The sequence below is a fragment of the Pleurodeles waltl genome, chromosome 4_1, assembly GCF_031143425.1.
Source record: "Pleurodeles waltl isolate 20211129_DDA chromosome 4_1, aPleWal1.hap1.20221129, whole genome shotgun sequence".
In the NCBI taxonomy this organism is placed as follows: Eukaryota; Metazoa; Chordata; class Amphibia; order Caudata; family Salamandridae; genus Pleurodeles; species Pleurodeles waltl.
In genome coordinates, this window is record NC_090442.1 from 736,167,792 (window position 1) to 736,193,204 (window position 25,413).

The window sequence follows — 25,413 nt, forward strand, 5'->3', positions numbered from 1 at the left end:
GCACAGCTCCATTAGTGCACAGCAGTTCACACACTTCAAGCCCTCAGCCGTGTCAGTGTTATGAACCCCACACACACTGTCTCCCAGAGTACCGCAGTTCTTGCAGTCAGTACACTCGGCTGCTTCAGTACTGGGACCTCGGGCGCAGCTCCATCAATGCACCACAGTTCACACACTTCAAGCCCACATCTGTGCCAGTGTCAGAAGCCCCACACACACTGTCTGCCAGAGCACCTCAGTTCTTACAGTCAGTACACACTTGTTACAGTACATTTCCTTCCCTGTCCTGGCACCCCGCTACAATACAGTTACATTACAGCAGCTCAGTTCTAATGTTCAGTCCCACTGCCAGGCCAGTACTCCCCCCCCCCCCCCCCCCCCCCCCCCCCTCCTTCAGGACTCCTTGCTTCTGTGGTTCAGGGGCAGTGCCACTCCCATACTGGACCCCACTCGCAGCTTCACCAGGGCACTCTGTTTCTCAGTCCTCACCCGCTGCCTTTCTGTTATTCCAGCACTGGGCTGGGACACAGCTCTCTCTATGCCCCTAATCCTGATCTGAAGCGCCCTAATATTACTATATTGGGGTGCACAGACAACTCTGCTAATGCACCTCCTGCTGTTCTGCAGTGCCTCCTGCTGCTCCACAATCCTGACTTCTGTTTGAGGACGTGGGGGAGCCAATGAAATGTATTCTTAGCTGCCATCCTTATTTGGGAGGGTCTGTTTGACCTATCTAACTCCGTTCTTTCCATTAATCGGTTTACTCTCAATGTTTTCTCCCACACTTTTCTCTTTCTAGCTCTTAAAATCTACACGGTAACAGTTTTGCTCTTTCTTTCAACTGTTTATTTTTACTCCTCTCCCTTTTTCCCTCTTCCTCTTGCTACCTCCTCTTTCAAACTTGCAAAAACATTGTTATTTCTTTCCTCGTTTGACTTGATGTGCGTCCTTTCACCTTTATTTTTTGTAATTTTCTTTTTTTTTTTTTTTAGATCTCTCTTCCTTCCTCTGGTGTTTTTTTTTTTATCTTTAGCTGTAAATTCATTTTTTACTATTCCCTCTTTTTCCTGTCTGTGTGTGGAAAAGCCACAAGTTACTTACGGGATCCGAAGTGTGGTTTTCCAATTCTATGTCTGTGGGAAATGTATGTACATACATGCCCTGGTTCTTTCCCTGCTTGTTTCTCTCACCATCTCTCTATTTTGTCTAATGTTAAATTTTCTTTTTCTTTTCACACTTCTTTCATTATTTTTTCCTCTTTATCTTTCGTTTACTAGCTTCCTTCCCCTTTCTCTTTTGTCTCACATGTTTGCTCTATTTCTTCTCTTAGTTTTGTTTTCATTTTCTCGTTCTTTCTCTTCCTCTTATTTGTTTGTGACCCCTTCTCTTTCTGCGTTTCATTTGTTGTATTTCGTTTGCTTCTCCTTTTCTGCCCCCTCTGCTTTCTCCCCTGAGGCCTAGTTATCAATGAAGCAGCAGGTGCAGTGGGGCCCAGAGACCTATGGACCTCACTCAACTCTGATTATTGCTGTATTTTCCTACTGAAATTGCAATCCACCATTTTTCTTTTCTTGCTTCAGGGCCCATGACGCCATTACAATGCCACTTGTCCTCTCCATCTTTACTGCCGACTCCCTCTTTCCTTTAAGCCTCCAATTCCTCCCAAATGATTTTTTTGTTATGGTGTTTGACGCATTACACTCTAATGCCAAAAGTTTTTTCTGATAAAGGTTTATTTGATAATTGTATGTTTTAAGATAGAGGAAGAAGGTAAATGAAGTGCTTTAAATAAATGCTGGGCAGCTGGAATTATATGGCAGGAAAAGACGAAATTCTGAGGCAGGATTGACCATTTTATGTGGCAAGAAAAGTCCAGTTATGCATTTACAATGCCGATAGCTCTAAATCAAGAAAATGCAAGACCTATTGCTTTGCAAATGCTTTTTACTTTAACAAATGCTCTCTCTATGACTGCATGTGTCTGTAGTCTGTCCACCGAAGCCCGCTGTCTATGCTTTTCCACACTTTATTCTTCCTCCCCTCTGTTTGCTCAAACATTCCTACCCCACCCCAGTTGTATTGTTTCCCAGTTCGCCCTACTCCCCCCCCCCTCCCTCTATACACCACCCACCATGCACCCTCTAGCCCTTCTGTCCACCAAACATGCATTTTAACCCACCCTCCCCCTTGTTTTTACCCACCACCCCTCTGCCTCCCACTCCCAGCATGCTTTATCGTGGCTCCCTTTTTAAACATGTTGCAGATGAGCACGAGCTGCTGCATGACATGGCTTAAATAAAAACAAAGCGTGCTTCTGGGGTCACTGCTGGCCAAGCCATAGTGCTTTGCTTTTTTGTACTTTAAACTGTTACACAGCAGGTCATGTTGCTGTATAACATCATTAAGAGACACTGACAATGCGAATAGGTCTTGAGGAGGTGAAACTTTACCTCAATCCCACAGTCAAGCTTTCACAGCTCCAGGCAAACACAACAGCCCATTTAGCATGTCTGCTAGCATATTGTCTGCCTGATGTCCCTGCACCGATTTCCACCCCCCTCCCCCCCTGTAAGCTGTAGAAGGGAGACTGCAGTGAAATGGGATGAAGGCTTCAACTTGAGGGAAAGAGGTGCGGAGTGGTTAATGTTGTTCTGTCCTTTGTTGATATTTCAGAAAATTTGTCTCTGTTTCTTCCAACTTGAAGTGGATTCTATGTTAATCTGTTGAACAAACAATAATGAGACTGACCTTTGAGAATTGCCTGATGTAAAATTGCTGGAATGGTTTTGTCATAAGACCACTGTGTTGTATAAGTGCCCTATTGGATATGCCATCGGATCCCAATGCTGTGCATGAAGATTATAAGTAAAACATTGCCCAGGTTGCAGCGTCTGGGGGCCGTGGCCTCAATAGCAATAAAATTGGTCTTCATCTTAAAAACAAAAAAAATTCTAGCATAAGCGTCTTGTCATAAGTTGAGGCCAGTATTTATACTGGTTAAACCAATCCTCTGTTTATGGGCACTCCTGCATAGACGAGTGGCAAGAGCGTGTCTCTCACCATGCAGTAGTAGGGGTGAGTCTTCCTTTACTCTGGCAGACCAGTTGTCCACACGGAGCACACACAGGAGTGTCCTCTCAGGAATCGGTAAGAAGAAATTCACAAGGGTGGAGATGTCTTGCTGTCCCCTTCAAAGCATCCCATACTCATCAGCATTTGAAAAGATGATTCTGCGGCAGTATAATGTTGATCTTTTAATAGGATATCAGATGTCTCTAGTCTTGGCAACTGCTGCTATGCCTCTAATCTGACAGTAGCTCAACATTCTAAATTAGCTGTCCATAAACGTTCTAAGGAAGATACAAATATGGGTGACAGAAGGGGGCTGAACGTTCTGGGAGATAGTGGCTGTTGATTAATAAGAAAAAGACAGTCACAAATCTAATCCAAAGGAAAAAAAATGATCAAGGCTAGGATAATCTAAACGTATATCCAAGGTGAAACCCCATGAGTACGTTTAGCCATAAAAAGAAAACACAACTTTTTGTAGGTGGAGTCTCTGAGACGGTGGAAAAGTCAAGAGTTTGATGAAAAGTTATCTGTACCCACAAAATAACCAGTCTGTCAAAAAATGAGGCCTACAGGTGGTAATAGTGAACTGGTAGGGGTGGATCTGTAGAAACCAAATTATCGACATAAAATGTTGCAGGTAGTACAGTACTCATGACAATATTGTGGCTTGTATTTGCAGAGGAAATGGGAAGTAACTTATGTGGTTCCAGGCCCCCCCTTACCGCCACACTAGCATGAGCAGAAGCACCACCTTCATGTGCATCTTTTACTAAAGCTAGCCTGCGGTCTAAGTCAGCAATTAGCTGATCACCAACTCCAGGGAATGTAACATGGTATATTATGTTCACTTGAATGGTATGTATATTTAGCTGGAAAGCCCTTGGGTAATTGAGTGCCGTTGCTCGTAGCATTTACGGCAGCCATTATATCTTTGTCAATGCATGCTTGCGAACATGTAATTGCAGCTACAGTTGCAACTGCCAATTCGGCCGCTTCATCAGCCATTGATTTCCCTCCAGCGTGTTTTATCGCACATTGAGGACCCAATGTATTTACAACATGAGTCTGTGGCAACCTGTCTTTGAGGTCTGCCACATTCAGCCAAAGCGTTTTATGCTTTGTTACAAGATTTGTGGTATATACACTTGTATGTAAACATTGTGTAGCAAATAAGTCAGATTGTAATGAGTATGTCAGTGTGTTCAGAGGTCCAACGTGAACTGGAAAAATCTGGATGTATTCATTCACACAAAGGTTTTATGCGTTGAGCATAGTCAGGAATGTATGTCATTCCAAAATTAAGGAAACCCAAAAGCGATTGAAACTTTGGAAGAGTATTAGGTGGTTGTAGGAGTGCACACTTCTCTAAGAAGTGAGATGCAAGGCTTTTGCCTTTTTTGTGAGTTTATGTACCAAGAATATGGCACAGAAAAATGCAATGTGAGATTTATTAAAATTAAATTTGTAGCCAATGGCAGCAAACTGCTAAATAATGTGATCCACTCTAAGCGTGTGTCCAACTTATCTATTCAAGAGGTAGGTATCATCTACATAAAACAATGCATCTGGATCCATATCATCAAGAATTGACACTACACAGGCAGTAAACAGTCCTGGGCTGTTCTTGTACCCAATGGCCAGTCATGCAAAGCAACAACGGAAGCCAAGCGTGGGGAAGGCAGTTAAGTCCCCTACTCTTGGGGACTAGATTTTGACTGAAAAAACGCTGGAAGTATCCAAGGTTGTCTTGTATTTTTGAGTGTCGTACTGTATGTTTTTTGTGTTGCAAAAGTGCGTATGTGTCTATTCAGATGTCTATTAAGACTATTCTTTAGGATCTAGTTTCAAAACAAGCAAAAGTGGGTTGTACATTTGGGAGATACAGGGTTCATTTACTCCCTAGTACTCCAACTGGGATAGGATGTCCCTAACGGGTGTTTTAGCATCCCGTTTAATAGGATATTGTGGTTGCGCTGGTGGGCTGGACCTTAGGGGTATTATATGATAAGGAGAGTTCTTATCCCATCCTACATGATTGCATTATAATGTTGGGGCTTGAGCAAGACCCCATTTCGCTGCATAAGCTAGTTTGATTTCCTCAGGGACGAGGACAGAGAAAGAAAGAAGGAAGGATTACTACTTCACCCTGTGGGGAAGAGTGGACAAACTGGGGGCCAAGCAACCTCCGCTAAGAGAACGTCAAAGGATAATCCTAAATTGTCCCCAAAAATTCCATGAGTAGTGAGCGATATGTTTCCCTCAATTTGGATATCTAAATGATAGAGCTGATCTGGATGGGCCACACGCCTATCTGTGGTCTCAACTGTCACATATTGATAAGTTGCTTTCACTTCCAGCAACTCCTGAGGAGTCCAGTGGACTATGGTGAGCTCTGCCATGCTGTTAAGGAGAGCCACCACCCATTTCCAGTTAAGGAGAAGGGTTCTCAGAATTTGAGTTAAGGCTGCAACCTTTTTCTTTTAACATTGGGGTTTGAACTGAGGAGGTTTGTCCTTCTGCTTGAGCTTCACGTCAGACGAGCATTGAGTCCTTTTTCAGTTTCACATACTATTCTTCCCTGTGGTCAGAATGCCCTCCTCCCTCGTACTGTCTGTCAGACAATTCCTGGAAGGACCAAGAAGGATGAGTATCAGACAGCTGATACCTCTCATGTGGCTCAAGTTGTGTGCGATCACGCAAATTACAGGGTTGTGGAATTCCTATAGCGTGATGCCCAGGACATATTGCTTGGGGTCAAGGACAACAAGTTTTCATCTTTATTTTGTTGCTGGGACAAGTAGGCCCAACCCCCTGCAGCACAAAACCTTTGGCGGCCAGTTTACAGTAATTCATTATGGATCAGGGAAGGGCATTGTCTGCAGTTAGGTAACATTTGTGCCCATATGTTAATACTTTTCGAACTTGTATTTATGGTTCAATAATGCAAAATCTTTAGTATTTGGGTGAGCACTGTAAAGAAATGTAAGCTCAGACTGCATTGCTGACAGTGGTTGCAGAATAAAAATGTGTACACACGTTTGCAAAATTTAACAATATGAAGCTACGTATAATGCTCCCAGTATGCTCTCTGGTTCGATGCAAAAAAGGTGGAGAAACTGTACCATTTCTTTAAAACATAATTCAATAAAATGTGTTAATGCATGCTAGTATATCCCCAAAAAATCATAATGGAAAAATCGGTGTAACCAGTTCCAACTAGAGCATTGGAAACATGAAAATAATCAAGTATTGCCAAAGGCCCAAATAGGGTCAGCGTTTTGGTTTTGTCAATGCGTGTCTTGTTTTGACATGGTTTTTATAACACCTTATTGTTCTGGGAGCTGCTGGACCCTCACCATCTAATAAACATTGGCAAAAAGCAAAAATATTTTGGTCTCAAAAAGCACACCTTGCCACTGTAGCCCATAACACTGAACAAAACTACTTTGTGTCAGTATGCTCTTTGTGAAAGAGTAGCATGTTGTCACTCAGATTGAAGCCAATTGATAACCAGAGAGAGAGATAGAATTTTAATACAAACAAAAGGTCTTGGATAACTAATTAGAGGCCCAGTTCTTAAACAAAGTCACAAAAATGCACACATAGTATATGTCCTTGCATTAGGGCAGCTTTACAGCTTTCATGAATTCACGCTAATTTAAAGAAGTAGGTCAGGAAATAGTACTCCTAGAAAATATTTCTAAACAGTATTTTAGTACGAGCAAGTATGCGTGTGTAGATTTGCTCATGTGAAAATCTGTTGAGCGTTTGCGAGTCCACTTTCCCTCCCCCCACTTTTTTCCCAACCCTGGAGGAAGTTTTACTTCTGCCCTTGTCAGGACTAAATTTCCAACTTTTCTTTGTATGGGAAAATATTAGAGAAGAGCTGGTGTAAACCCCTAAAACATGCAAGTTAGTAGGTCTGCACAGTCTCAAAAGGGCTTTCCAACCCTAGAACTGTTGCTTACCCCCTATCTCCAGCCTCAGGATGTAGATATGCTGACGTGCCAAAATAAGGAAATTGCTAGCATTCAAGCGCTACTGTAGTATGAGCCCTGGCATGATCAGAGAGTCTATAAACAGCTTTTATATAATGAGATTGCTCCCATAATTTGTCGCCGCACAAACATGGCACCAAAGGGTCAAGTTAATTTTTTTTTAACGGGACAAGTAGATTTATGAAGCAACCTATCCCATGGACAAGTAGATATTTTATAAAGTTCCACCCCCCTGAAATTGTTTTCTCTCAGAGATCTCTAGTGGAGGAGAAACGCTTTGAGATTTAGCCTTTCCTTTAGACTTAGATTTGTCCCATAGTTTTTTAGTAAACTCTGGGTTCTGCTTGGCAGTGTCCTTGCTTGCGCTAGGTTTGCCAAGTTGTGGTTTAGGTGGTCTGGTCCCCAAATTATTGCGAACAAATGAAGTATAAATTTCAGCTATAATAGTGGGCAGCTCACGTTTCCGGTCAGAAGCACCAAACGCTTTGAGCCTCTGACGGTTAGCCAGAGATGCAGCTTCATCTCTGATGTTGGAGAGAATCATCTCAGAAACAACAGGAACATTTCCCATTAATTTCAAATCAAGGGCAAGCCCCATACTCATCCTGCCCTTGCTTCAGGACATCCTGTAACACCGCCAAAGACGGCATGCTGTGAGTCAGGGTGTAGACAGCTGCAAAGACTGAACCCCATGTGTTACAGTCCGCTCTCTGGGGTACTATTCCATGTGGTAAACACATAGCTAATATTCTCGGTCTGTCCTGTGGTCATGTAAGGGGAAATACAGCCTCAATTTGGTCTATTTTTTTGGCAATCCAAAATGGAGTTTCCTCATGTACTGTGGGTACTTTACCCCTAATAGCATTGATAATCACAGGACTAATTATTGGATCAGCAGGCAACTGTGGCAGACCTGCTGCTGCCACTCGCGCAAGAGCAGCCATCAAAGTGCTCATAACAAATTGAGCTAGGCGTCGGTAGAGTCAAACAAGGGTAGTATATAACTGTTAAAATTCAGCAACAGCCAAGTTACATAAATCAGGATAAGGTGTATAACCAGATAAGGCTGGCCAAGTGGCCCCTTTACTATTAAGGGGTCCCATGCGTACTGGGGCAAGTACATTTTCTAGGGCGCCTCAGAACCAGTTACTATGGTCTCAGTGTGTAAGTGGTATTTCTAAGAGTGCATATGCTCTATATGCATTAGGTGGTGCAATATTAGTGTATTCATGAAAATCACTTGTATCAGCATCCACAGCCGGAAAGTTGACCCAAGAATAAAAAAAAACTTTCACTCTGCAATCATTGTGTGCCTCCACCACAAAAAGAAAATCACTGCCCGCATTAGTAAGGCCATGAAATGTTAAATGTGCATGAACAGCCTGTCTGCAGTTTACTGCAGTTAGAACCAGTTGTGGCAGATTCACCAATTGAAGAACAGAAGTGGTCACAAAGCGGTAATAGCAAATATAAGTAATACTTTTTAAAAGTCTAAGCTCAAGCAACCACCTGTATTAAAAAACATACTGTGGAGGATGAATCCCATAGACCACGGACGTCTCCGAAGTAGTTGTGAGGGTACTATGGACACTGAGGACTACTGCTCAGGGACCCAATATATAATTATTGTTGGTAACACCATGTCGCAGGGAGTCTGCTTTCGTAGAACTGTGCCTTGGGACAACATAACTTCAGAATGCAGAGGCTGCACCACTTCTGCCAAATCAGCACCGTCACACCAAAATACCTGACTAGCTCACAGTGTCTTACTTGCCCTCCTAACCTTACAGAATGACAAGTAATTGTGGCAACCGAAAAAAGGCACAACTCTCTATCCCCCTCTCGCAGGGAACAGTGGAAAACAGATTAGTCCTGTTCATACATTATCTCTGTCATACATATCAATAGCAACAGTAAAAATGACACTATAAAAGTACACCATATATTTATTGCAACTAAGATAGTCTATTATGAAGCAAATTAGATGTGATTACAATACTGGCAATAATTCTAAAAATTAGAATTGCATTTAGAAAACTGTATGACACAAATAGTGCAACCATAATGCAAATCTAGTAGCCTGACCCTACCCTGTAGTTGTATGTGCAGGAAGGCTATTATTATTTTTTATGCTCTCTGGTAGTGGAGAACCCCATACCTCTGTTTGCATAGTGGTCCTCATATGGAAGTGTAAACCCAGCTTACACAGGCTGCATGCCCCAGAGCGCATCTGTTCCCCAAACGTGAAATCCTCCTCTCTAAAAATAAAGCTATGGGACCTAATTTATAACATTAGCTTGAAACAGTGAAAAGCTACTATGTTATGTCTTTTAAAAGCCTGGGAACGCTTGCTGGGCGTACAGAAAACAGCTGGCACTTGTGCACACTGAGCAGTCCGAGCCCAGGAAAGTGGCTGCACAGCAAGTGAAATTACAGTGTGTTTCAAAAACAATGGCACAAAGGAAAAAATGTGCGATGTACAACAATGCAGGGTGAAGACTGTTTTTTTTTTTTTTTTTTTTTAATATATATAGAGTGCTACAAAATCAGGCATAACTATGGTGAATCCATGCACAGGCCTCATGACAATGCTTGGCAAGTCTCTGACCTGAAAGTTATTTATTTATTCTTTCTATTAACATGTGTATGGACTTTATATGGGATTAATTGTATCTTCATTTCCAGGTCCATTTTACACAATCTCCAGCGAGCTGATATGTTGGAAATCTACATTTCTTTTTTAGTTCAGAAAGTTTTTGTTTTAAGAATAACAAGAACAATATTGTATGTTTACTAAGAAACCTCATTGTCAGATGTGTGACATCTACATTTCTAACCATGCCCACATAATGGAGGAGGTAAAGTTAGAAAGGATTTGAATGTAGAAGTTGTACAATGACCTACTGAGAAATCCAGCTCACAAGGCTGACGTGGCAGGAGATTTGCCACTATGTTATGGTGACTGAGACACTTCTGCCTCAAGGTGATATTGAGGGAAATGCAATGTGCTGGCAACTTGGCAACTAGAGAAAAGATACTTTCGGAAGCTCAGCTTATTGAGTAACTGATCTTGCCAGTCCCTTCCAAGGTGGGAAATCCCAATCGAGGTGAGATGTTAAATGAGGTTGGTTCGACAAACATGTTAAACAAAAAATTCGATCTATTAATATACAACTTGAGGCACTCAGGAAACAACTTGTTACACCAAAGACATTGTGTAAAATTAGCATCTTAAGAAAAATATTACAAATGAATTCTTTGTGCATACACAAAATTTCTTTTAAAGGCGATCTGGAATAATATATGGCATCTGAAAGACTGTTGTCCAAAGGGGTTCTGCTCGTTTATTAACAGCTTGAACACTTATTCTGAGGTTTCTCTAGGAAACTCTACTCCAGCACATGTGAGAGGGTCATATTGTGTTCTTTAAATTGATGTTGTATGCTGGGACTCTTCTTTCACCTCAGTATGTCCAAGAAAAACATTGAAACCAAAAGATGTTATCGGAGCAATTAATGCAACTTGTCTAAATCTAATACAGATTTTTGCACTTAGTATCTGTCTCCAGTGCGCACCACTGCTTTTGAAACTCAAATCATTTCACTCTGTTGAGGAGGGGATGGGGCGGGGTGTCTGTTTTACATCCCATATACATTAAAGACGACTCCAATATGATAAATAATTGCCGCCTGATTGACTTTGAAATATTATGCATGTATTGAGAAATGAACATGTTTGTCAAAGTTAACACCCCCATTTCTTAAGGGGTTTAAATCAAACAACAGTACCATTGACAGTATATTCTTACTCGCTTTGTTCATCAGTAATACAGTAAAGGCAAACAACTGCAGCTTGTGTGCTGGCATTATTGATTACTGCAGTGGTTCCCAAACTTTTGACTTCTGTGGAGCCCCATTTTATCATTACTGGAACCTGGTGACCCCCACTGAATCATTATTGGAAACTGTGGATCTCCTCCCTCCTTCCCCCCACTAAGTCATTACTGATAGCTGGGGACCTAATCTGGTAATATTATTTAATTTTCTAAGCAGTTGCAGACCCCACGAGGCACCTCCAGGGGTACCACAGGTTGGGAACCACTGGATTTCTTTTGATGGAGTAGACCAAAACATTATTTTGTCTAAACTCTTAAATTGGTTAATAGCTGTTATCTTGCTAACAAGGTTATGAAAAATTGGAACAGAAGAATGTGTGTTCTTGCAACCTGTTCAGTCTATATGCAGCCGAAATGTCATTTGATATCGCATTAACAAAAGCCATTGCACGTATCCTTGGCTCTGGTCGTGCATGTGTTGCACAAAACTAATACTTTTCTATCGACCACATGGGCACAGGTTTACGTTACATTTCAACTGCACTTTGTGTGCAGTGTTAGAAATGAAGTAACATTGAATGCAAAAAAGTCTGCAGTGCTTATTTTTAACAGCAGATATTGCAAAACAGATGACACATTTGTCATGTCTCGTGTTGATAGGGCAAGAATATGAAATTATTTGAGAGTATGGGTGGAGAAGGGTACCTCACCAATGGCTTATTTAACAAATGCAACCAATGTGGTAATATTCACCTCATGCCTTTCTTTATAGTAATCGGCGCTCCTCTGACATTAAACAGATCATTTCAGTTATAGCAGTTAAATCTGATAGAGACTTCTATCCGCAGCTTCCTTACCCTAGAATACTCCCCAGGCATCAAACTCTGGGGGGAAAAAAACTGGAAAAATCTTGAGCTGTACATGTGCATGCCAGTCGGTGACATCGATTGGTTCTGCATCGTCTGTGCCGGATGTGACATGCGTAGTACCTACATAGGTACCAGTCTGCTATGTTAACCATGCAAATGTGGAAGTTAGCTTTTGTGGTGGAGGGATCTTCGGACTGTGTGAGGATGAGCTGTGTGTCCCCAGCATAGGAAATTATGTTGAGTCTGTGTGATCTGACAGTGACAGCCAGCGGGGTCATGTAGGTGTTGAAGAGGGTCAGGTTGAGGGACAATCCTTGGGGGACTCCACAGATGATCTTCTTGGGCTCTGAGGTGAACGGTGGGAGACTGATCATTTGGGTTCTGCTGGTGAGGTATGAGGTGATCCATTTGAGGGTGTTTCCGCAAATCCTGATGTGGTGGAGTCTGTTGATCAGGATGTGGAGGAAGACGGTGTCAAACGCGCAGACCGGTCCAGGAGGATGAGGCCTGCCTTTCCCCACAGTCCAGTAGGGCTCTGATGTCATCTGTGACTGCAATCAAGGCTGTCTCGGTGCTGTGATTAGCTTGAAATACGGATTGGTAGGGGTCCAGGAGCTTGTGGTCTTCTAGGTGTTGGGTGAGATGCATGATGAAAGTAGTTGACTGGATGAAGGACAACAGTCTCAAACTCAACACTGAAAAAAAGGAAGTCCTCGTTTTTGGGAACAACACCTCGCCATGGACTGACACATGATGACCCACAGAGCTCGGCATACCCCCCTCCCTACAGACTAAACCCGCAATCTCTGCATCATCCTCGATTGCAAGCTATCCATGAAGAAATAAGTCGACAAAGTCTCATTGATTGCTTCCACAATCTTTGCTTGCTCCAAGATCTTCAGGTGGCCCCCAGCAAACACCAGAAGTACCGTCACGTAGGCCCTAATCACCAGCAGACTGGACTTCTAAAACATGCTCTATGTAGGAATCACAGTGCGCCTCCTGAAGAGACTCCAGACAATACAGAACTCCGGGGCAAGACTCATACTTGGCCTCCCCCATAAAACCCCATGTGAAGAAACTACACTGAATACCTATTCAGAAGACACAACAGTACAAGATGCTGACCAACGCCTACAAAGCCCTGCACAATGAACGACCAGCATACATAAACAAATGCGTGACCTTACTGTAGGAAAGTACCATCTTGCCTGGCATGTTACCCCCATTTTTCACTGTATATATGTTGTTTTAGTTGTATGTGTCACTGGGACCCTGTTCACCAGGGCCCCAGTGCTCATAAGTGTGCCTGAATGTGTTACCTGTGTAGTGACTAACTGTCTCACTGAGGCTCTGCTAATCAGAACCTCCGTGGTTATGCTCTCTCATTTCTTTCTAAATTGTCACTAACAGGCTAGTGACCAATTTTACCAATTTACATTGGCTTACTGGAACACCCTTATAATTCCCTAGTATATGGTACTGAGGTACCCAGGGTATTGGGGTTCCAGGAGATCCCTATGGGCTGCAGCAATTCTTTTGCCACTCATAGGGAGCTCTGACAATTCTTACACAGGCCTGCCACTGCAGCCTGAGTGAAATAACGTCCACGTTATTTCACAGCCATTTTACACTGCACTTAAGTAACTTATAAGTCACCTATATGTCTAACCTTTACCTGGTAAAGGTTAGGTGCAAAGTTACTTAGTGTGAGGGCACCCTGGCACTAGCCAAGGTGCCCCCACATTGTTCAGAGCCAATTCCCTGAACTTTGTGAGTGCGGGGACACCATTACACGCGTGCACTACATATAGGTCACTACCTATATGTAGCTTCACAATGGTAACTCCGAATATGGCCATGTAACATGTCTATGATCATGGAATTGCCCCCTCTATGCCATCCTGGCATAGTTGGCACAATCCCATGATCCCAGTGGTCTGTAGCACAAACCCTGGTACTGCCAAACTGCCCTTCCTGGGGTTTCACTGCAGCTGCTGCTGCTGCCAACCCCTCAGACAGGCATCTGCCCTCCTGGGGTCCAGCCAGGCCTGGCCCAGGATGGCAGAACAAAGAACTTCCTCTGAGAGAGGGTGTGACACCCTCTCCCTTTGGAAAATGGTGTGAAGGCAGGGGAGGAGTAGCCTCCCCCAGCCTCTGGAAATGCTTTCTTGGGCACAGATGTGCCCAATTCTGCATAAGCCAGTCTACACTGGTTCAGGGGGCCCCTTAGCCCTGCTCTGGCGCGAAACTGGACAAAGGAAAGGGGAGTGGCCACTCCCCTGACCTGCACCTCCCCTGGGAGGTGTCCAGAGCTCCTCCAGTGTGCTCCAGACCTCTGCCATCTTGGAAACAGAGGTGCTGCTGGCACACTGGACTGCTCTGAGTGGCCAGTGCCACCAGGTGACGTCAGAGACTCCTTCTGATAGGCTCCTTCAGGTGTTGCTAGCCTATCCTCTCTCCTAGGTAGCCAAACCCTCTTTTCTGGCTATTTAGGGTCTCTGTCTCTGGGGAAACTTTAGATAACGAATGCAAGAGCTCATCCGAGTTCCTCTGCATCTCTCTCTTCACCTTCTGCCAAGGAATCGACTGCTGACCGCGCTGGAAGCCTGCAAACCTGCAACATAGTAGCAAAGACGACTACTGCAACTCTGTAACGCTGATCCTGCCGCCTTCTCGACTGTTTTCCTGGTGGTGCATGCTGTGGGGGTAGTCTGCCTCCTCTCTGCACTAGAAGCTCCGAAGAAATCTCCCGTGGGTCGACGGAATCTTCCCCCTGCAACCGCAGGCACCAAAAAGCTGCATTACCGGTCCCTTGGGTCTCCTCTCAGCACGACGAGCGAGGTCCCTCGAATCCAGCAACTCTGTCCAAGTGGCCCCCACAGTCCAGTGACTCTTCAGTCCAAGTTTGGTGGAGGTAAGTCCTTGCCTCACCTCGCTAGACTGCATTGCTGGGAACTACGACTTTTGCAGCTACTCCGGCCTCCGTGCACTTCCGGTGGAAATCCTTTGTGCACAGTCCAGCCTGGGTCCACGGCACACTAACCTGCATTGCACGACCTCCTAAGTTGTTCTCCGGCGACGTGGGACTCCTTTGTGTAACTTCGGGTGAGCACCGTTTCACGCATCCTCGTAGTGCCTGTTTCTGGCACTTCTCCGGGTGCTACCTGCTGCTAAGAGGGCTCCTTGTCTTGCTCGACGTCCCCTCTACCTCCTGGTCCAATTTGCGACCTCCTGGTCCCTCCTGGGCCACAGCAGCGTCCAAAAACGCTAACCGCATGATTTGCAGCTAGCAAGGCTTGTTGGCGTTCTTTCGGCGGGAAAACACTTCTGCACGACTCTCCACGGCGAGAGGGATCCGTCCACCAAAGGGGAAGTCTTTAGCCCTTTTTGTTCCTGCAGAAACCTCAGCTTCTTCTGTCCAGTAGAAGCTTCTTTGCATCCACAGCTGGCATTTCCTGGGCCTATGCCCATCTCCGACTTGCTTGTGACTTGCTTGTGACTTTTGTACTTGGTCCCCTTGTTCCACAGGTACCCTAGATTGGAAATCCATCGTTGTTGCATTGTTGGTTTGTGTCTTTCCTGCATTATTCCTCTAACACGACTTCTTTGTCCTTAGGGGAACTTTAGTGCACTTTGCACTCACTTTTCAGGGTCTTGGGGAGGGTTATTTTTCTAACTCTCACTATTTTCTAATAGTCCCAGCGACCCTCTACAAGGTCACATAGGTTTGGGGTCCATTCGTGGTTCGCATTCCACTTTTGGAGTATATGGTTTGTGTTGCCCCTATCTCTATGTGTCCCCATTGCATCCTATTGTAACTATACATTGTTTGCACTGTTTTCTAAGACTATACTGCATATTTTTGCTATTGTGTATATATATCTTGTGTATATTTCCTATCCTCTCACTGAGGGTACACTCTGAGATACTTTGGCATATTGTCATAAAAATAAAGTACCTTTATTTTTAGTATAACTGTGTATTGTGTTTTCTTATGATATTGTGCATATGACACTAAGTGGTACTGTAGTAGCTTCACACGTCTCCTAGTTCAGCCTAAGCTGCTCTGCTAAGCTACCATTATCTATCAGCCTAAGCTGCTAGACACCCTATACACTAATAAGGGATAACTGGGCCTGGTGCAAGGTGCAAGTACCCCTTGGTACTCACTACAAGCCAGTCCAGCCTCCTACACTTACACCAACCAGACACCTCTGATTAGCTTCCTTCTCCCTCAGACACTCCAAGGAGCTGTTGAGCCAACAGAGGAGGACTCTCCTTCTCGCACCTGGCAGCCAGGGCTTGGAGTAACCTCCCCCTGCACCTCAGGCGATTCAGAAGAGAACTAAAGACCTGGATGTTCAAATGATCATACCTCTGTGCAGCAGCATACAGATCCAGCGTCTCAAGACCCTCACAGGTGACTTGCAGTGCTCTATAAATGTTTAATTGATTGATTGTATCACCTCAGCGTCCTGACATTAGTTCTTTTCTTACCATGGCATCAGCGCAAATCCTGAGAGAGCTACTGTAGTCCCTTTTTTTTGGCATATTTGTTCATCATTTTGTCAAATTATTTTGAGCTTTGCGAATAGGGATGTCCCCTTAAAAATTATATTTTTTAAAACCTTTAAACCCTGTGGGTCTGGTCACCGGCAGATGTTTGTCTCTTGTGTCTGGGGCTGCCGGGTCACAACTCTAAGGCCTGCCCTGACTGTGAAGCCATGAACCCCAAGACTATTCGGAAGTGCTTCCTGAAGCTCCTGGTCGTCCGACTTCCGTTGACTCTGCACTCCTCCATGTCCTGGTCAAGCGGAAGGTCCCAGGCCTGTTCACAGATCTAGTCCCGGTGCTCACCATCACACTCAGTAGTGGTCTGGTGAGTCACATAAAGAAATCCTAAAAGTGTAAAAAGTCAAAAGAGCTCTTCAACTTTGCCTCACCTGTCTAAGTCTTCGGACAAAACGCCACAGATCTAGACCCCACTTGGACATGTCAATCGCAGAGTCTGGGTCCATTCTGTATTTCCCAGAATTTGCTAGAGCAACTCCCGGCCAGTTAAAGGAGTTTTATGAGGAAATGCACCTCATAATTTGGGATTGGAGGGGAACCTTTATGGAGCGCCTTCAGCCCCATGGGTTCGCAAATGCCCCCCATTGGATTTCCACTTCCGGGTTCCCCTTTGGCACTAGTCGGGCCCTTTGGATGTGTTCCTGGATCTGAATCGGCTCCAGTCGTGAGATCGCAACCTTCCCTGGAGCCTGCTCCTCCGTGGCACCAACCCCCTTGTTCTACCTGACTCTGATATACAACCTCATTGGCGGAGCCTGACTTCGACTCTTGCACCAGCCGGAACACGGCCCTCCAAGTCAGAGACAGTACCTGCTTTCACTGATAGTCACTGTAAGGAATATGATTGGGGCGGATCTGAGAATCCTTATGGTGTCCCAACCCCTTGGAAGAGCCCAAGGTGAACCTCTCCAGAAACTGGTCTAGTCCCTGCTCCTAATATGTCTACGTAGGAAGGAGGTTCACTTGCTATGGTGTTGAGGTCTTGGACCTTGTGCTGCCCTCGGTGGCAGTCCAGACAAACGTCTTGACAGAGGTGCTTCAACTGGGAGTTGCCCCCACAGAACCTCTTCTCCCCTTTAATAAGCCCTCAATGATGTCCTGCTCTGGGCATGGGCCAAGCCCTGCATAGGGCTTCCTGTGCACAAGCCCATTGCCTGCCACAATCACCACACTCCTGTAGACCCAGCATTCCTCACCCTACACCCCACCCGAAAAGTCTGGTTGTCTAGGCCTCCAAAGCCTACCACACAATCAGATAGGGAATCCAAGAGGCTGGACTCCTTTGATAAGAACATTTTCTCTTCCAACTTTGCACTGCAGTCTGTGAACACGGTTTCCTCTTGGGCAGATATTCCCACGCAGTTTGGGATTTGGCTGCGCAAGTGCTGCCCATGGTCTCGGAGGAGGCCCGAGCCATCCTATCCCAGACACTTACGATGGCAGGTACGCAGCAAAGTTCACAGTACACTGTAAACTGGACAAAACCAACTTGCTAGACAAAGTGAAGGCTGCATCGGTGGCACTAGGTTTCCACACCTGGTTACGGTCTACTGGCTTTTCGCAGGATGTCCAGGCATTCCTTATGGACCCCCACCGAAACAATTTCTACAATTTGCTCCTCAAACAGTACACAAAAATACAGAAATACTTAAACATTAAACTAGTGCACAAATTATGATATATTTTGTTTAGTTACAAAAACAAATCAACCCACCCACCCAACAGCCTATTGCAGCTACAGCCTCCAATCCCTTTTAATATGCCCTCTGATAATCAGTGGCACCCAGTCGGCTGCAAGATCAAGTACCACCTGCCCTGATGGCAGTCGATCATCTCTGACTAATGAGTGCTTCAGATTGTGCAGTGGAGTTACACCCTTCCATGCATAGAAACCCTGCTGGCCTTGCCACCGTCAACATACTGGCTGACGGAGGACCACCTCGGTAGGTGCAGGCTCTTTAGGCCAAACGAGCCACCAAAAGGTGCTGGCATCAGAAGTAGGTTGTTGTTGCTGATACTTTCAGGTGCCAAGAAAGAATAGAGGCATCATGCCAATACTAGACCTGCGCCCTCTCAACTACTTCCTGAAAAATAAGAAATTCAAAATTCTCATGTTACTTCAGGTCCCATCTGCCCATGAGACTGGATGGTAGTCTATTTTTGCGTACCCTTCCTGCTGGGTCACAGATTTTACCTGCAGTTTATGGTGGGCTACGAGCAATGTCAGTTCCCTGTGCTCCCCATCGGCATCACCAGTGCCCCTTTGGTGTTCCTAAATGTGCTGGGGGTGGTTGCAACCCATCTGGTTGGGCCAGGGGTTCCAGTCTTCCCCTTACCTTGATGACTGGTTGCTGATGGCAGGCTCGCCCTAGGCAGTCGTCAGCCTCCTCGAGACTAAGGTTGACCTCCTGCATTCGCTGACGTTCACTATCGGTGTGCCGCAGTAAGAACTCACTCCCTGTCAGACTCTCACTTTCATTTGAGCCATTGTGGGCATGGTACAGGTTCAGGCCTAGCCTCTGGAAAGGCAATTCTCAGCTCTTGTGGCTATGATTCTGATGTTTAAGCCTTCATCCTGGATTTCTATGAGACTGACTCGGACGCTGCTGAGCCTCATGGCCTCCTGCTGGTAACATATGCCCGCTGGCATATATAGGCCCTGTGGTAGGACGTGTAATCCCAGTGGGCACAGCATCGGGTAACTCTGACCTCGTCCAGATAACTGAGAGAATGGCAGAAGATCTGCAGTGGTGGCTGACGGACCGTGATTGAGCCAACAATGGACCTCTCTCCCTTTTCCACCCAGAGCTGATAATTGTGACACATGCGTCCCTTCTGGGTTGGGGCGGCCATCTGGGAGATAGGGAGATCTGAGGACTTTGGTCTCTGGCTGAGTCTGAACTCAGCAACATCACAAAACAAAATAAAATGATGGACGGAGTGTTAAAACTTTTCAAACACTCACCCCCAGTCATAGATCTGGGCTTACTCCATTGTTATTTTGCTCGCCACGTCACCCCAGTTTGGACCCAGCCATTTGCAAATCAGTCTTGACCCTGTTCCCCATGGGAACAGTCCAGCCCGAACTGATAGGCCAGGTCCTCTCTGGACAGGAAACAAGCATCCTGGGTTTTGACCCTGTTCCCCATGGGAACAGTCCAGCCCGAACTGCAAGGCCAGGTCCTCTCTGGACAGGAAACTAGCATCCTGGGAGTCTGAACTCCACATCCACTTGTTGGATTCAAGAGCGACCCACTTGACACTGAAGGTCTTTCTCCCATCCATCAAGCGGAGGCTCGTTCAGGTGTTCATGGACAAAACTACCGCCATGTGATACTGCAACAAAGAAGGTGGGGTTGAGGATCTTAGGCCTGGTGGCTCTTCACCTGTAGACATGGCAGGACTATTGGGACGTTTTCATGGTCGAACTGTCTTGACACCTGAGCGGACTAACCATTGATGCCTCATGAATCACAAATGGCATCTCCATCTTGAGGTGGTGCTAGGGCTCTTCTGCGAATACGTAGAACCTTGGTCAGATCTATTTGCTACTGTGAGAACACGCAATCGTAGCACTTCCTCCTGCTGGAGTTCCCCAGACAGCTCTCGCTTGGCGACACATTTAATTTCAAGTGTAATTCAGATCTCTTGTATGCCTCCCCGCCGATACCACTACTGCCCAGAGATCGCAAGAACATCATGAATGACTGGCCAAAGTCATTCGTGCGGCTCCTGATTGGGCATGGAGTATGGTATCATGAACGTGTTAGAATGAGCATTTTTCCTCCGATCAAGCTGCCTCTTCGCAAGAATCTCCTGTCATAGCAGCAGAACAGGGCCCTGCACCAGAACCTGCACACGCTCCTCGTTCATGAATGGAGATTGAGCAGTAGCAGCCAACAGTTAAAGGATGTCTGGCTGCCAGAATGACTGCATAAACTTCTGGAGAGAGGTCAAAGAATAAAACTTTGCTTTGGGTACAGTAAAATGGTATCTTCCAGAAATATCTGCTTTCTTACAGTTGACGAATCAGCACTTTTTGTTCAAGTCACCAGTTGTGACTTGTCTTCTAAAAGGACTTCAGCATGTTTCCTCCAAAACCCTTCATTATGCCACAGTGAGACCTCAGTTTTGTTTAACATGTCTGATGTGTTTGCCGTTTAAGCCTATGCATATTTGTTCTCTACTCCTCCTGACCATCAAAATAGTCTTCTCAGTGGCCATCACAATGGAGGGAGGGTTAGTAAGCTTCAGGTGCTTTATGTGCACCCTCCATATTGCAACTTCTCACCTGACAAACTGGTTCTCTGAACCCGTGCCTCTTTCACGCCTTTCCATATCAGCCAAAATATCACACTGTTGACTTTATTCTTTCCCCTACACCCTTCCAAAGAGGAGGAGAGACTGCAATCGGGGGGAGGGGGAGACCCAAAAAGAGCATTGTCATTCTACATTGATCTTACCAAAGAACATCAGTTGGGCGAACAACTATTCATTGGGTTCACTGGAGCAGCCAAAGGGAAGACCCTGCAGAAGTGGACCATTTACAGGTGGATTGTACTCTGCATTAAAATCTGCTTTGTACTGGCCAAGAAGCAACCGCCTGAAGGCGGCCAAGAAGCAACTGCCTGAAGGCTTACAGGCTCATTGCATTCGAGCAAAGGCTGCAACCACTGCTTTGCCTCTCAGAGCCCCGTCCAGAATATCTGTGAGGATGCTACCTGGGTGTCTCTTGTTTTCTACTACTGCCTTGCCAGTCAGTTCGGGTGTAATGGGCCCTTTGCACATTCAGGTCCTCCAGGACTTCCTGGTCTAACCCTTTTCAGAACCTGTTCACAGGGAGGGTATTGCTTGTGTATCTATTCTAAGGTAAGGAGTATGTGGCTAGAAGTCTCTATCAGATGAACAAGTTACTTACTTTCAGTAACACCTTATCTGGTAGAGACTCTATCTGCTTCTGCAAATGGTATCTTCTATCTAGAAAGTTCATGTCGGTCCTCTGTGTCTGCTCACAGCTCCATCAGCTTTCTAATGTGGCTTTGTGCTTCTGTACGCACACTGGGGTGATGCTTATATAGGCACTGCACATATCCCATCTGGCGCAATCGATACAGACCAGATCAAAGACACCTACTGCATGCAGAGATACTGTTATTTCCCAGATCCAGTCTGACGCCTGGGGACTATTCTAAGGTTAGGAAACTGTAGCTAGATAGTCTCTATCAAATTAGGGGTTGCCAATGGTAAATAACTTTTACGCTCTCTCTCATTATGAACTTTTTAGTTTCCCCGGAAGATCTGCAAATTGGCTGGATGTAATCCAAAATACTGCATTTATTTTCAGTCTTCCGTGGCTCTCAATGCCATCTATGACTATGCTTCAGTCTGTAGCCTAAGTCTTTTAAAATAATGTCAACGGTGCTTGCAGAAACGTTTGATAGTCATATTGAGTAATTCTTCCACCTGCTGATGATGTGGCAAGCTTGAACAAACATGGTGCATATCCTTTGGCAGTCCCAAAAATTTCAATAAAAATATGGTCAACAGTGAAATCAAGTGATGGTCCAGAGATAATCCTTTCTTCCTCTCTAGCTATACTTCATAACACGTCTCATCCAATAGGTGTGACAAATCACTGGAAGATATGGGTAAATGCCTCATTTGCTTTAGCAAAAATGCATATTTTGTAAAAGTGGATATCTCAGTATTCCCCCCCTCCCCCCACCCCCACACACACCCTAAGAATTGATGATGGATTTTGCCTTAGTAATAACCAGTGAAAAGGTGGCTTGTAGACTGGAAATGCGTGCACACCACAACATTTGAAGATATTGTGCCATAAAATGAAGTTTTTATATAGTAGAAGATGGACACCATTGTAGAAACATGCAGAAAGGATGCATGTGTGAAGATTTCTATAGGCGTGAAGTGGATGCAAGCAAGGAAGCATTCAGGTACTGTATCGTTACAGAAACTGGTCTGTAAAGAACCGCGGAGCTGGGAAAGGCGAGGTGAGGAACGGCAATCTCCTACCTGTGAAGATTGAAAATAAAGTGCTCTTAAGAGCAGTGCTGGGTGGCCACTGGCACGTGGCCATGCAAGTAAGAGGGGAGGAAAAGAAGGAGAATGCGAGATGTCTTTCTCACAAAGGTGAAAATACATACGATAAAGGGTAGATAAAGCAGTGTAAACCATCGTCCCATGGACAAGTAAACATGGTGGCACAAGAGGCAAAGGGGGAAGGACTAGAAGCAAGAATGTGGCTGATCAAGGAAGGCCAGGAGGACCCAAGAGTGATGGTTGGGTAGGGGGCTCCTGTCCATGAAAGAGAAAAACACAAGGAGAAAATGATTTAAATAAGGCATTTACGTAAAACAGATTGAAAAGAATGTACATCTCAAAATTATCACTACTTTATTAGCTCGACAATAATAAGCTACACTTACAAAAAGATATTGCATGCAACTTCTTGTTTAGTCTTTTCTCCTCTTGAGCTAACCCATACTCCAGATGTAGGTTACATCTCTTGGAAGACTTTTTTTTTCCCCCTCATCACCATCATTTCAGCAGAGGATGAACAAAATAACTGTACCCAAGCCATTGATGAAATTTGACATCAACATAAAGACATTGAAAATTCACCCACCATTCACACTTAAAACGGTGTCCCGCACCAACAAGATATTTCTCTACTAGTAGTTGTAATTGGACTACAAGCTTTTTTTAGTGGCAAGACTATGCTCAATGTAATTGTCATCTCGGAGCTGCTGGTAGCCAAAGACACAGCAAAAAAAAATCTGGCGAAAGTTGAGTCTGTCACAGCAAGACCTTTAGCACATTTATCTACAAAAATAGCCATAGGCAATTGCGTATCACAGCACAGCCCTTCAGAGTAGGCAAAATAATGCAACCTCATGAAAATCATTGAAATGACTTTGCTGCCGCTTTTGCCATGATTTCCCTTTTAAAATATGGTTACAAAGTGCTATGTTTTTCAATGCTGTTTTGAGTGTGAGGAGTTGAATTAGTAGGGACAGTACTTTTACGCAACATCTCACTTTTTTCACCCTTGCCTCAGAGGATTTTGTAACCGGGTAACCTGCCAGATCCCTGTCCCTGTTTTTTCCCTCTTGCTTTTTTGCCTTCTAAAGCAGTTCCCTCCTCATTTCTTTTCGTCTGAACTCTGTTGCACATTTTGACAGGAGTATAATTTAATTTCCATGGCCAAAATCTGACACTTTTGCAGTACATAGTAAATCATTTACAAAATTATTTCTGCAATATTTTTACATGTTCCTTTTAAATTATTCCATGAATTACTCTTCATTCCCTCCATACAGCTACATTCACCATCTGAAATTCCCAATTAGAACGGGTGTTGTTTGAGGGAAAGAATGGCGCTCAAGGCAACGAGGTGAATATAGGTTCTTGACATGAATTATCACACGGTGCACTCTTGGAGGACCACACCCCTGATCCCCAACTGTGTGGCAAGCCAAAAAGATAATAGTTAATAGACAGTTAAGAGGCACTCGTTAAGTAAACACTTGTATAACAATGAGTATAGAAACTCTTATCTGCTGTAGTCGCTACAATTGTCCTTTGAAAAAGAACCCCATGCTATGTGTTTTTAGGATGGTGTTTAATATGAACAAAATAACTGAAGAGGCGAAGCAGTCTCCAATACAATTCCAAAACTCTTGAGCTTTAATGTTAGTGTCCAAATGCAATCCTTTCAGTTACTCAGCAACACTGCCATGAATCATAGTCTTGATACTTCGTGTTCCAATCAAACCCCACAGCCAACACGTGTTTCGTCCAGGGGAAACCCCATCGACTTCATCAGGGCTGAAAATGTTACCAAAATATACCACGTAAGCAGATTTGATTGATCATCAAGTACCAAAAAATATATTTTTGTATGGACCCGTCACCATATCAAAGATGGACAAATGTGAGTTAGTAGTGAGGCAGGTGTTAAAAAGTAAGACACATGCTATGGTGTACATGCCTGTGATAATATCATATCATAGAAATCATGTTATTTTGTAAGACATGTTGACAACATATTAATGTAAGTCAAAAAATTTCCTTTGTATCATTTATGATTTACAAATGCCCTATGTAAATTGTTTGGTGGGTCACATATTGGCTGTACTATGTCTAATTTACCACGGATTCGATAAATCATCAACTTCTACAATTGATTACTAAATTTAACATTACAGGAGTGATTAGCACTTTCTGCACAAATTAACACTAATTGTATTTTTCTTCTTATTTGTCTATTTTTCTTTATCGGTTATCTTTTGTAATTCTGTCTAAGTGGTGACGGATGCATGAGTAATAACATGAAGTCTCACATATTTTTGGTGAATGCCAAGCCCTTACCAAATGGCAACAGTCCTTTATTGTTAAGATAAGAACATTTATTATATTAACATTGTCGTGTTTGACAGAGTAACACGCAACACAGGTATTCACAGGAGTTTACCCAGTCCTTTATCTATTTCTATATTGTCAGCGTGCTATGGAACATAGAGAATACTCTTTCCAAAATGGCCGCGTTCGCATGGAGTAGTCCCATTTCTATTTCACCGTGTTCCTCACATGCCATGCTAGGCATTGCGTTGATTACAGAGGCGCATACACAGTCCTTTCTTTATTACCACAGTTGAGATGATAAATTAACTACGGGACGCGTTTCGGTTGCGTACTCGCGAACATAACGAATGTCGGTTTAACGATAGCTCGCTCTGCATCTTCTCACCGGTGGGTTTGATTGGTTGGCTTCATCATCGGTCATTCTGTTAGTAACGTTATGTTTTTGGCCACAGTTCTGAAATGCTATTTCACTGTTCAAAGAGCCATACGATTGGAAGCATTACTAAGTATTTAATATATGTATCATTCAGCAGATAGGGGAGGTGACTTTTGAGAGGAGTGCCATTATAGCTCTTGGATAAGATGACTCATCTTTATATTTTCTTAAGTATTGTGACTCACGGCTGATTTGCCTTACAGGTAAATGCTGTACAGGTTACTTTGGACTTCACAATAGTTT

At 44.3% G+C, this 25,413-nt stretch overlaps 1 protein-coding gene across 3 annotated transcripts in view; it reads left to right on the forward strand.

The window, feature by feature from the left end:
* The window catches only part of TMEM209 (transmembrane protein 209), a 247,680-nt gene that overhangs the window by 198,142 nt on the left and 24,125 nt on the right, over positions 1-25,413 (forward strand). The window lies entirely within an intron of this gene.